Source organism: Schistocerca serialis, chromosome 4 (assembly GCF_023864345.2).
Source record: "Schistocerca serialis cubense isolate TAMUIC-IGC-003099 chromosome 4, iqSchSeri2.2, whole genome shotgun sequence".
Classification (NCBI taxonomy): domain Eukaryota; kingdom Metazoa; phylum Arthropoda; class Insecta; order Orthoptera; family Acrididae; genus Schistocerca; species Schistocerca serialis.
This window is the reverse complement of record NC_064641.1, coordinates 541,053,650-541,068,233: the sequence shown is the minus strand read 5'-3', so window position 1 is coordinate 541,068,233 and position 14,584 is coordinate 541,053,650. Positions and strand designations below refer to the sequence as shown.

The window sequence follows — 14,584 nt, the reverse complement described above, 5'->3', positions numbered from 1 at the left end:
CATTTTCCTGTCAGAGTCTTTCAAGAGAGGAGCACATTCGCCATTTTTATACTCCGACAGAGCATTTTTCAGCAGGTTCCATTTTTTTCCTGCTAGAGCAGGGTGTGCTGCTTACATAAGGTGAATTCTGGAGGTTAGTAAAGTTTTGACATGTTGATAGGTGATCTCAGAACCCTTGCGATGATCCCAGAACCCTTTTCATGTGTTCTCTTCACCAGTTACACAAACAAAAATGGTTCAAATGGCTCTGAGCACTATGGGACTTAACATCTGAGGTCATCAGTCCCCTAGACTTAGAACTACTTAAACCTAACATAAGGACATCACACACATCCACGCCCGAGGCAGGATTCGAACCTGCGACCGTAGCAGCAGCGCAGCTCCGAACTGAAGCGCCTAGAACCGCTCGGCCACCGCGGTCGGCGTTACACATACATTTACGCCTCATATTTGATATTGAGATCATATTTTACGAGCATAAGCACGGTAACTTTGAACCTCCGAATCGTGGTAACGGATAATGTTATCGAAAACAGTTTCCGAGTTTCCCAAAAAGTGTCAACTTAAGGAACATGTGGTAAACATTTCGACTTTTTGCCCTTCTTCTTGTTTTCGGGGTCCTAGAGCTGTCGCCACATCCCGCATCTCTGTCGCCAAACCCCTCGATCTGGCCAATCTTCCCCAACCTCTTCATCTCTCTGTCGATTCTTGGATACACCTTAGCCATCCTTCCTGTTATCTCCCTCTTCTTCTCCTTTCAGGAGGGTGCTTGAGTGTACTCTCTTGTGCCGGTGTCTTGTTCTGTTCCTTTGGCACTCTCTAATATCCTAACTTCTTCTTCAATTCTGTCCGTAATACTACAATGAATCCGGGTCGTTCCTCTTATTTCCTCATTTCTTACATCTGGAGATTGGAAATTCTTCATGTTTTTCTCAGGGGCTCCATTTCTGAAGCTCTAAGTCTGTCTGAGCGTTCCCAGCACTCACTACCATAGCTTGCTATTAGTTTCACGCTGCTTTATATAAATGCATTTTAACGTTTGAACTTCTTTCTGAGGACCAAGTACAGGATTTAATTTGTAGATAGTCAGATCGTTTCTTGGATATCTCTGTCAGATCTTCTATCACAAGACATGATATTCCACTATTCAAAATCTTTACACAATATGATGTCCGCCAATGGACAAGTTACTTCCCTCCTCCCCGCAGTACAGAAATTCCGTCTTCTCAGAATTGATTTTCAAACCCAACTTTTTATACTTTTCCAACAATTTCCTAAGCAGGTAAGATATATCCTTTCATCGTTTGCAGGGACTGCCTGATCGTCAGTATAGAAAATGGTGTACATAAACTGGTTCCCTACATGAATGCCCATGCAAATGCACTTTCTATACCATAGTCCAGTACCTTTTACACATACATCTTAAAGAGTGTACGAGACAGGTAGCATCCTTTTTTTTCTGAGAACCCATCTAGACTCTAACTCACATTCTGCCGGTTTGTTGAGGTTCATTATATTTCTTAGATAACGTTTCGGCAATTTCCCTGGCCACAGCACGTCGAATAATAGCTTTAGTGGTACAGTGTCATGTGCTTTTTCAAGATCTATGAAGACCAAATGACTGCTTAGATATTTATCCAGTCTCTTCTTCTTCATGATCTGTGTTAGGTTAAATATGGTACGTGACTATGATGTGCCTTTTCTAAGGCCACGACCTGCCATGAACAGATGTTACAGAAGTGGTCGTCCCCACGGATTGTACTATTGTTACTCAAAAGTCATAGTTTTTCGGCATTTTCTCAGGAACTGCCCATTAATAAATGGTGCTTTTATAAGCCATGTAAGTCCCACTCCATACCACACCTACTGCAAAACAAACAAACGATTCCCTTAATTTTCTTGGGCTTGAGGAACTGTGTGATGCTTAAACATTGACCCTAGACCATACCTAATGCAAAAGAAACAAACTATTTGCTCAATTTTCCTGGTCTTGAGGAACTGTGTAATGCCCAAATTTTGACCCTGTAGTGTAGGCGAACTATAAATGGAATTTCTTCTAACAGTTATGAAAATGATCAGTAGGCCAAAGGCTGTGAAAACCTTTGACCACGTATCTCAGTAGAATCCGAGACACGACCCTCTGAAAAATTGCATTCTCGTGCGCAACTTTTTGGAACATTTTGGTACCGACCGACAAACTGGACTCGCGGTCGGAATGGCGGTGGTTCCGATCTCAGAACGGCCATCCCGATTTCCGTTTCCCGTGGTTTTGGTGAATCGCTTAACGTAAATCGTCTGTCTTCGGTTTACTCTCAATCCATTTTCTGTACTCATCAGACTGTTCATTCCATTCAGCAGATCTTGTAATTCTTCTTCACTTTCACTCAGGATAGCAATGTCATTAAGAAATGCAGTTGAAGTTCCATCATGATCTTCGACCCGATGAATTCTTGTGGAGCACATAATTCACAGATAAAGAGATGTTTATCAATGTTTTGTGTGCGAAAACAAATAGTGACATCTCAACATAATAGAATTGAGGAGGATGAATAGTTACAAATTTGTATTTGATTAATATATTGGTGCTTCTTAACCCTATTGCATTTTTACTTGTCTTGATGTCTATAATTACCGACTTCCATTGTAATACAATTCTAATAACAGAAAGGTAGACTGACTCCCAGAATTCGATTCCGTCATATGAGCCATCATATGAGCCAATAATACGGGTTTGCTATTAACGTTAACGGAACTAACATAATAAGAACACTAAGAACATCATACGAGCTCACTTTCTATTTGCAAAAAGTACAGGCCACAATAGAATTTTCGCTTTGTTAGATTCTTGTATTACGTCCGGTCCTAGAAAGAAATTCGATGTTACTAGAAATCACGGACGACAGCAGAAGTTCAGTGATAAAAATAAATCGAACCAACAGTCACTGAGCTTCTAAAAATGTGTTGTTTTTGAAACTACTTTATTAACAGATAAATCTGTACCAAGGAGGCTACTGAAGTGATACTGCCCAAAGCAGTAACAAAGAACGAACGTATGCCTCCAAACGTAAGGTGTGGAAAGAAGATAGTTCACGTGGCCAGATGTGTTAAAGGAAGTAAGTTGGAAAAGTCTGTGATTCCTTTAAATTATTTTGAAATCTGATCCAAATTTTTCCATAGCTTTTTTAAATATACACTGACTGATATCGCCTTGTATTACGGAAGGCTACAGGGACTGGAAAAATAAGCTGCTTTCATTTCTGGCTGTTCCTCCGACCCAAGACCGTTACTGCAAAGCATTCGTAATAAGCAAATTTCCCCTTGCTGAATGTTAGTGTTAAGTCTATTTCCGGCGTGACGTCTATAAAGACACCAGTCACATATTTAGAAAAAGCCACTGAAGCTACTTGAGTAGGTAGGATACAGCAAAGTGGCACATACTCATGAAAGCAGAGCACGATACCTATACCTTTCAATACGTGTCATGTATCACAGAAATGACTGTGCCATTTTGATGATGTAACGTTTGTGTGATACCACTGAGAAATGGTTGGGTGGCATCTAGCCGTCACCTTTGTAGAATATTTATAAGACGGCAGACGGTATGATTATGATACTTGCGAATATTATGCCACTGCAGCAGAGTAGGACCTGCAACATTACAGCCCGATCTCCTGAAAGGTACAAGAAAACAGCACTTAGTCCTGGAGTGAAAGTGAAGAAGAATTACAAGATCTGCTGAATGGAATGAACAGTCTGATGAGTACAGAAAATGGATTGAGAGTAAACCGAAGACATCGCGGGCGTGCATTCTTCTCTCATTCATCAACACCAGCTACATTTTATAACCTGCCTGATGTCAATGGATTTCTTCTGTTGTGTACCTTGCATTTCAAGATCATGCTCATCGATCATAATGCGTAAAAATGTTTTTGTAGTCTGTTTTATTTTCTGGAAGGATTCGTCAGGTTTTGTGCAGCTAACTATCATAGATTTAGCCGTACCTGCATGCCCAATGCTTCCAGCTCTAGACAAAGATTCGTTCTCTCATGACGACTTCATTGCACCGTCAGAACCCTTACCTGCTACCGACAGCCGAGTTACTTACGTAACGGTACTGCCATTTGCAGGCACCTCACACTCTGGAAGCAGCATGTTAGAAGAGCACATGCGTGTAACAGGTAGCGATTCAGTTTCTTTTAATCTCATCAGTCTTTCGACTGGTTTCATACCATCATCTAGCTCTCTTGTGCGAGTACAGTATTTTGTTTATATGGCTAACTCGCCTAATAGCCTCGACAGTCCAGTTACTATAAGCATTGACCCTTTCCAATTTTTCCCCTCCACTAGCCCTTGAAGCACGAATTTAGATGTTCCGGACTGGTACAGCAACTGTTCAACTACAATTGGGGATAATGTGCAGTAGTCGAAGTTTCGCTCGGTCTCTGTTTATTTTTTACGTGTTGTATGTCTCTTTAATTTAAGGCCCTATACAATTGAATTTCAAGTTCTTTCACATGACTTCCTGTAGTCCGTGTTTCACTTCTTTGTTATGTGTACTCCAACGTACATTTTTATCAGGGTGACGATTCTTCTAGAAAACCTGGAATTCTCAGGGAATTACATTTTCGCTGGAAATACTAGTGAAATCTCGGGGAATTAAAGGAATTTCATAAACTCTTAAAAAAAATTTGCATTTTTAACCTAGCATTAAACTTAAATTTTATTAAATTTTATAAGTCACAAATTTCAAAGTACTTAATGTCTCAAAGTGTGTTAATTATACCAATATTGCCGGTCGGAGTGGCCGTGCGGTTCTGGGCGCTACAGTCTGGAGTCGAGTGACCGCTACGGTCGCAGGTTCGAATCCTGCCTCGGGCATGGATGTGTGTGATGTCTTTAGGTTAGTTAGGTTTAATTAGTTCTAAGTTCTAGGCGACTGATGTCCTCAGAAGTTAAGTCGCATCGTGCTCAGAGCCATTTGAACCATACCAATATTATTCCATAAAAAGTATCGATGTTCAAAAACTGCAGTTAAACTGCTGCTTATGCCCGGTATATAGCTCATCTGAGAGAAAAGTGGTATCCTGTTCCCACCGCACTCCGCTCAGATTAATTTATCAGGAGCCTCTTGACTCCATCTTCCCTTCACACCTGGAATTCTCTAGGACTTTTTTCCAAGATTGAGTAGCCACACTGTTTATGCAATTTCTCCTGAATTTCTGGTAAATTTTGATACCAGAGAGCTCAGTTGGTGAAGAAAGTCTGTCATCATCTATGCTTTAACTTCGTCTGAAATTTTACTTTTTAAATGGAAAAATTGCTTCACTTCGAGCTAGTACTATAGACTTCTAAATTTTCATGTTTATTGTTGATAGTCGATAGTCTCATTCTTTTCGTTACTCTTGCGATGACGCTCTTCATCTTTAACCGTAATCTACGTTAAACATACTGTTCAAACCGTCTTTACCTTCGCACTGGAAACCTGTGACGCCTGGGATCTTTTGAGATAAGATCTTTTTACCCTGCACTTCTATTACTCTTTCATACACTCCATATCGGGTATTAATGGGGATGAATGATGATATATTACAGTGAACAAATTTTCAGGACTGTATAGCGTATAGTGTCTTAAAGAACGCTTAAAGATTAGCAGTAGCCTACGACTGCTTTGTACAATAATGGTCCTTTGAACCATAGTTCAACTAATGATGCAGAGGTATAATGTGACACAAAGCTTCATAAAAAACCTGTTTGGGTGTTTATTTTATGATACATTTTCTCCGACACAAAAATAGTTGTTCTGTGCATTCTTCATTAAAAATGGCAATGAAATTGTGATCACAAGTAACATTAAAAAAAAAGAAAAGAAAAGAAAAATCCGGTTTCACGAACCAAACAAAGCGTAAGGTGCAGCTTTCGCGAAGTAAAAATAGACATGACAGAAGCAGATAGAAAAAATATTTGTCACAATCACAACACGTGTGGCAACAGGAGCGTGCAGGCGTAGTGTGTGTAGCATTACAACAGTTGTAACTGTTCACGATGGCTGATGGTGCTATTCATTGCCGGCCGGAGTGGCCGAGGGGTTCAATGCGCTTCGGTCTGCAACCGCGCGACCGCTACGGTCGCAGATTCGAATCCTGCCTCGGGCATGGATGTGTGTGCTGTCCTTAGGTTAGTTAGGTTTAATTAGTTCTAAGTTCTAGGGGACTGATGACCTCAGATGATAAGTCCCATAGTGCTCAGAGCCATTTGAACCATTTGTTATTCATTCATCAGATACGACTGGAAGCCGGAGATGACTCTACGAAGAAATTGGTAACTTTGGGATAAAGTTAATGACTGAGGGTTAATAACGTAACCCATTTTTGCAAGCTTAATTTCCATTATTATGTATTTCTGGGTTTCTGTCTATTACATCACTCCCTAATACATATCAATAAACGAATGGCGCAATCCGTCACTGCATCTTATCATCGCATACAGTTCGTGATGGAGGTAATCGAAAGACAGATTTAGATTGCAGAAGATGAAAGTTAACTGTTCGATCTCTTCTTCATTCAGATATCCACCTATAGTGAAACGGCTACATTTTGAAATGGGTAAACGTTAGCGTTTACACGTTGCCACGAGTGCTACTTACTGCGCTTCTATCAAGCCTTAGTCATGGATGCCCACTGGTCTGTTTGTTTCTATAACATTGATAGAGCCATGAATTATATTCTACTCATTAACATACAGCGAATTACACTATGGCGACAAAAATCATGGGATAGCCATGTGCACGTAAGAAAATGGCGGTAGCGTCGCGTACACAAAGTGTAAGGGGACAACGCATTGGCGGAGCTGTCACTTGTACTCAGGCGGTTGAAGTGGAAAGGTTTCCGACGTGATTGTGGCCGCACAACGGGAATTAACAGACCGTGAGTGCGGAATTGTAGTTGAAGCTAGACGCATGGCACATTCTGCTTCGAAAAAGTCAGGGAAATGTCATGTTCCGCAATCCACAGTGGCCAGTATGTGCCGAGAATACCAAATTGCAGGAGTAACATTTCATCACGTATAACGCAGTGGCCGACGTCTTTCACTTAACGACCGAAGGTAACGGCGTCTGCTTAGAGTAGTCAGTGCTAACAGACAAGCAACACTGCGTGAAATAACAGCAGAAATTAATGTAAAACGTACGACAAAAGCATCCGTTAGAGCAGTGCTGCGGAATTTGGCGTAAATGGGCTATGACAGCAGACGACCGACGGGAGTGCCTTTGCTAACAATGCAACATCGCTTGCAGCGCCTCTCCTGGGCTCGTGACCATATAGATTGGACTCTAGACCACTGGAAAAGCAAGGCCTGGTCACCTGAGTCCCAGTTTTAGTTGGTAAGAGCTGATAGTAGGGTTCGAGTCTGGTGCAGACCCCATAAAGCCAGTCCAGAAGACAATGCGCAGGCTGATGATGGCTCTGTAATAGTGTGGGCTGTGTTTGCTTGGAATGGAATGGGTCCTCTGGATGTTCGGCTACTTGGAACCTTTTGCAGTCTTTCTTGAACGTCATTGTCCAAAAAAAAAAAAAAAAAACCATGGAGTTGTTATAGATGACAGTGCGCCGTGTCTTGTTCGCTGTTGGGTTGAAGAATATTTTGACAGTTAGAGTGAATAGTTTGATCACTCAGAACGCCCGACATGAATCCAGTGGAACATTTAGGTGACATAATCGAGAGATCAAGTCTTGCACAAGTCCCGCACCTGCCACACTTTCGCAATTATGGAAGTATACAGAGGCAGGATGGCTCAATATTTCTGCAGCTGATCTCCAATGACAAATTAGGTCCATGCCACGCCGAGTTGATGCAATAAAAGCCTGGCAATGGGAGGTCCGACAAGATATAAGGAGGTATCCGTTGATTTTTGTCACCTCAGTGTACACAATCCTTGAGCACATGACTCTTGAACCGACACTAAAATGAAATGTAGATTGCTGCGATTACACATTGCTTAAGGAATCTTACTTAATGGAATGAACTACCTCGGGCTTATGTGGTTGTGGTGAGATAACATTCTGCAGTTCCGGGACGGGAAACTCAGGATGTATGGCTCCGACAAACAGCGGCCTCCTTATATAGCCGTAGACCGATGCAAAGCTTCGCAGTGGAGCACGTTTCTCTATAAAACATTCACGTTAACGAAGAAATCTGGCGCTAGTAGAAACCACGAGTGTTAGAGGTGGAACAGCCGAAATGTCATGTTTTTGTGTTGAGCCAGTTCGCCGAGTGGGCACCGTCAGCGGTTGATGTGCGTCTGGGTTTCAATAGCGGCTTGGCACACAGTTCTGCTTTCGTACAAATATTCCACTCACGTTTTACCCCTCCAAGGAGCAAATAAACATTTTCTCTCGCTACTTTCAGTATTTTCGTAACAAATGTATCCCTTTTTTTTCGTTCGAGAAATATCAATGAGCAGAAAGTGAAGTAGATAGAATAGAGTTAGGAAACTTCCTAGAATTTCTCGTTCAGGTCTACAAGTACATCCTCTTTTGTGGTAAAGGTAGGTAATAATTACGATGCGCTAGTGTAATACCGCACAGAGAGAGTAGCTACGGCCTGGCGGAGAAGACCGCCATGTCATCCGATGGAGTAATTATATGTCGTTATGGAGGGCCATGTGTTTACCGAACCGCTCATATCAGATTTTCCAAACTGGGACCAATACGTAGTTATTTAAGTATCCACGCTGGCTTAATAAATCCACATTCATTAAACTTCCTGAAAGATTAAAGCTGTGTGTCGGACCGAGACTCGAACTCGGGACCTTTGCCTTTCGCGGGCAAGTGCTCTACCAACTGAGCTATCCATCCACGACTCACGACCTGTCCTCACAGCTTCAATTCTGCCAGTATCTTGTCTCCTACCTTCCAAACTTCACAGAAGCTCTTCTGCGAACCTTGCAGAACTAGCACTCTTGGAAGAAAGGATATTGCGGAGACATGGCCTAGAACACTTGCACGCGAAAGGCAAAGTTCCCGAGTTCGAGTCTCGGTCCGGCACACAGTTTTAATATGTCAGGAAGTTTCATATCAGTGCACACTCCGCTGCAGAGTGAAAATCTCATTCTGGAAACAACCCCTAGGCTGTGGCTAAGCCATGTCTCCACACCAGTAACTCTGCTCTATGTGACGTCATTTTTAGATGTGAATTTCTTGTGCATTTCTTAAGTAGCTGCCGTTGTCCCCACGGCTAAAATAATTGAAACTTATTTGACTTGATTTAATAACCCTTCACATTTATACAGTTATACTTAGTTTTTTGCTCGCAATTTAAGGCATTTCAAACGGAATTAGTTAGGTATGATGGGAAAACGACAGTCTGAATAATTCCTTACTATACGTCTCGAGGTAGCGTGCACAAGATTAATATTTAGTTGGACTCTAATGAACTTGTAGTTCTCAGGTTCGGTTCTAGACACCATCGTTGCTTGAATTCTACGTTCTAGATCAGTCTGAACACGAGGCCCCATACTGAACATATTTTTTCTCGATCAGGTTCAAAAACTGGTGATCTAGAAAAAGGTGCAACCAAATTTTATGTGAAGATAATGAAACGTAATAACATACATGCGTCCATGTCAACAAGTGTCAGTTTTCCTCTTAATAATTCCTAGGAGCTTCTAACGAAAGAGTCGCTGAACGCGGAAGAGAACCTAGAACTGGCAATATGCTAACAAACGTGATGAAATTTGGCAGTAAAAAATAGTGAGCACTATTCGTCATACCGGAAACATTTGTTTCGAGACGTTTTGTGATATGTGTCGCTTGTGAAAAGTAATTTTGTTCTGTGTCCTTAAGAGATACACAGTGATAAACCCATTGAGACTAAGGCCGAGGCCACTTCTAGTGTAATACGATAATTTCGAAGATTTCTGGAGGGTCCTGCTCTTTACATTAATGGAATGAAACCAATCTATCGTGTTAAAACTCAAGTCGCATAATAATGTCTAGGAGATCTGTCCCAGGGGTAGAGCGAATTTTGTAATTGAGTTACGTGTCCGTTCATTCCGAGATGAGCTATCCGAAATGGGTGTCTCAGACTTCTCAGTGTGTCGAGTGGTAGCATCAGTTGTGCCGCAGACTAATAAATTCAGAATGTAAAACAAATAGGAACTTTTGATAATATAATACAGAATATACTTCCCAGGTTAACCACAGATCGCATATTGAACGGGTGATCGGTATGCTGAATTTCAGTATTTTCGGCGTGTGATTTCCAATCATGGCACTAGATATCTGTAGTCTTCTGCCGTACATTGGCCTTCTCTATCGGTCTGTTTGTTAACAATGCCTTCGAGCTACAATAGTGAGAGAATGTACACACGAAAGATAGAATCACAGTTCAAAACTTACGTACTAAGTATCACATGTTCAGAAAATGCTGGATTTCGGTTCAACTATGTTAGCCTCATTTAAATAAAAGAGTAATCATTGTTTCTCTGCCGTTTTGTACAACATATTTGTGTGAAAATGCATTTTGTGTTACGACTAATGTAAAAAAGGTAAACGTGTAAGTTATATTAAGCTCCGTGAATCATTTAATTCGTAATAGCACCGAAACATTTAGTGTCGCTGAAAAGGTGTTTAATGAAATAATAAAATTAATATTTCTTTAAAATATTATTCGTTACTAATATTACTGAAAACGTCTCTCGTGAAACTGTATATATTAAGAGGGTGTCACCATGAGAAGAAGTTTGAAGGGTTCGGATCTGAGTGAATGGTAGGTAAAACATTTATTCACAATAACACATTTCTGTTTTCAGGATGCCCCTGTCTGAAATATAAAAATGGGTCACAAAGTGGCTGCAGTTTAGTCACACGGGAAAATATTAATTGCTTGCCACTTTCATTGGGAATCAAACACTCAACAGAGCTAAAATGATAACAGCAGGAAAGCCAATATGCGTACACATTTAACTACATCTTAAAGATGTTTAGAGGTATAAATCGATTTTTATCTCTCCGTAGACTTAATATTTATATTACGAGAAACCAAATCCAATTTTTCATTACCTAATTACTAACCAACGAGAAAGAAAGTATTGCTGTAATATTTACACATGCCCTGTAAAATAGCATCTCTACCTCAATCATCAAAACGAAGAGAAATAGATGTTACATTTACTACACAGAAACAGTATTTAGTGATATGTTGACATGGTTAACATAATGAAAAACATTGCAGTCTCAACACACAGTCCTCGTAGTGTTATGAGAAAACATAATAGAGCTTTAACAGGTATCGAGGATTTGGCTAGTAGTATTCATGAGTCGTAATTTTACTTACTAAGAGGTACCAGTATAACTGCCTTTTATAAAATTAGTATATTATATAATATGTTCAGATGAAATTTTTGTGTAACTAGTTTGTTAACATGGTAGCGACCCACCAGCAAGTACTTTTTGGATTATTTCTTCGAAATGCTATGATTTGGATGCTCAGTGACAATGAGTTTGCAAGTTATGCGAGTATAAAACAAAAGAGAATTAAATGGATAGCATGTTATTAAACTTTTCTCACATCTGAAGACTGTTTCATGTCCAACCCGGTAACACTAAGTTATATGTGCCGTTGACTGCAGTAGACTGATAATATTTCTCTGTCTGTTGACAACGTTCTTTGTCTTGTGGTGTAATGAGCTCTAAATGTGAGTAACAATGTAATTATTTAACACCATTTGTTCTTTTCTACGGAGAACTAATTGTCATTTTCATTGTACCGCAGTCCATTAGAAACGTTGCGTACACATTGTATTACTTCGTCCTCTGGAGCGATGAGAGAACGAAGGGAGCGACGCCGGAAACTGTGACGTCCAACAAGCGAGGTGTATACCAGGTTTCAGCGCCACCCACAAACTAAGCGTCAGCGCTAATGAATGCCGCTATGTTTCCGCAACACGATGGCGAAGCCTATGAGCCATAAGTTGTACTGACACAATACGGAGAAACTGCGTTTCCAAACGGAAAAGTAACTGTTAATATGTAATATACCACAGGTTAAAAATTAGGAATTTCTGTATGACACCTATTTAATATTGGAACGGTAGCACCAACGCCAATCCACTTAGAAGGACTATGATACGTCGTTTCAACATGGACTATGAAATTATTTCGTCTACCATTCTACTTAAGTATGGATACTAAGTGTAGTTGCACAATGCCAGTGAGAGGCATTAAGTGAAGAAATTTATTTTGTTTTAGGCTTGAGATGGAACACGTATTACACATGTCACTAAACAGAACACGATTTGTATGGAGACAACCGTCTTAGTATTTCTGCCCCTGATGGAATGGCTTTGTATTTGAAAGAATAAAATAATTGAAAAGAGCAACTTCTTGCTCTATAAACTAAACTAGTTAGTAACTGGAAATTAGTTCCTTCAGCTTAGAGAAGCTCTTCCAAAACAGGAAAATTTTTGCATGTGATGAAATAAAATTTATCTTAATATTTACTTGAGTATCAACGTTCATCAAAAGAGAAAGTTATGGACAACGGGGAGAAAGAAAGAAATCTTTCTTTCTTGAAAGAATACTAGAACTGAGCATCCCTGTTCGGGAAGTACGCGGCACTCCACAAATGGTACGGACCTGGTCGGGAAGTTGTCTACAAATGCATGTGGACCGTGAATGCTAACTGAACCGTCGCTGTTCTCCACTACTCCCATTAACCGTGAAGAATGTCTCGAAAATTATTGATGACTGGAAGTGACGGAAAATGAATTTATTATACATGTATTCGAGCGTTAGACTGATAAAGCGGAAGTAGTTTGTAAGGAACAACTTGTTTGATAATAGCGACATCCTAACTTTTCAGTTGTCAGCAATACAGCAGACACATTTCGGAATTTGAAAAGTATGAACCCGTATTTTAAGAGATAATGGAAACAAAAGTGAATAGAACGGAAATTCATTTGTTCTTAATCACGGAGAAGTGCTGTCTAAGAGTTAATATTTAGCAATAGGGTAACGTTAATACACAACTTACAGACAGTTCGATGAAAAGAGTTAACTTTATCAGAAAAAACAACTGTAACACCTCACTACTTTTCCACACAATACGTGCGAGACATTCAGATCGAACGTCATTGGTGGCAGTGGATACATTTTGTTTTAACATGGTTAAAACTTTGCATGAACGAGAGAAGTCTGGTAACAGAATAAAGCTGAATATGGGGTTTAGCTAAAGAGATCAGTGATGTTCGTCGAGATACCCACCTTAGAAATTGCAAATTCTACAATTTAATTTCGCGGAAACTTCTGTTAAAACCAGAATTCGTCAATGACATATAAGATGATAAATAGTCTTCGTGATCGTTTGGAAGGCTCCATACTTCTCGTAAAAATATGTGGAAAAAATTAGCTTCTGTTTACTACATTCCACAGTCCTACAGTATTTCAGAAACGACAATCTGTTCCCCCTTTTCCGTAATTGGAATTATGTTTCCTTACTGGGGTGAAATGAAATATGTGAAAACGGATGTAGGCAAGGATTAAGCACTCTTTAATGAATAGTATGTAGTGATGCATTTTGTATTTATCACTTAAAATGATCGACGCTCTTAAAATCGCGATGGTGAGAGAAATAAATGCTGCAGATGACCAGACGAAATGTACTGTCATTTCTGGAATTACAGAAAGGAAAACTACAGCGCATTAGAGATTTAAAGACCTTATTTGCTATACTGGAACATCAGTGGCTCGGAAAATTATCCACGACAAGTTTCAATCCTCAGGCCACACTCTTACTGGCAAAGGAGCTCATGTTGCTCAGCTGTCAAAATTTTAAAATAGCCTAAAGACAGAAACCGGTCGTGGAGAAATTTTGGTGCAGTTAGTGCTAAAATTTAATAATAATATTAATGACATTTCAGGGTGCCTGGGTATGAGGAAAATGTTGGACATCATGACTTTTAAAAATTAGCATTTTACGTTTGTGAGAGTGACAAATGGCAAATTCTATTAAAAAAAAGGAAGAGAGGACTTATTTAGCTGTTACGCCGCTACCTCAATACAGGCCCGGTTAGCTCCAACCGAGAGCTTAAATGGGGAAAACGGAAGAGATCAGAAGTAATCATGGTGGACGGCAGCCTACCATTTGTTCATCAGTGCATAAAAAATATTGTAAAAATAGAGTTGAAGTGGGTATCGGCAAGTGCGGATGCTGAGTTGTGCCGGCGTGTAGAGTCCCCGCCGGTACTCACCGGCTGTGGAGGTGGTGTGGTGGAGGTGGTCGGAGCGGAGTGCGGTCGCAGGCGGCGTCGGCGGCGTCGGCGGAGCGTCGGGTCGCAGTGCGCGCCGAGGCGTCGCGGCGCGCGTTAAGTAGGTTCGAGCGGGCCGCGCGCGGGCCCGCGCGCCTGCGCAGGAGGCCCACCGCGCCGCCGGAGCCGCCCCCGCCCCCGCCGCGGCAGCGACGCCCACGCAAGCGTCCGGCCGCCTCCAAAAGTGACACAATTTGCGCCCACCGCGACGAGCGCCGCCGATTGGCGCAGCTCCGCACCGCGCCTCGCCGCTGCTATCGCTGAGCGTCGCAATCACGACGC

The 14,584-nt window shown here is 41.1% G+C and overlaps 1 protein-coding gene across 1 annotated transcript in view; it reads right to left on the bottom strand.

Annotated features, from left to right (window-relative positions):
- The window catches only part of LOC126473974 (allatotropins-like), a 355,582-nt gene extending 341,263 nt beyond the window's left edge, over positions 1–14,319 (bottom strand). Inside the window, exon 1 of the mRNA XM_050101361.1 lies at positions 14,246–14,319. The gene's annotated coding sequence lies outside the window, so the exon portion shown is untranslated. The remainder of the gene's footprint in view (positions 1–14,245) is intronic.
- Between the last annotated feature and the right edge of the window lie 265 nt (positions 14,320–14,584).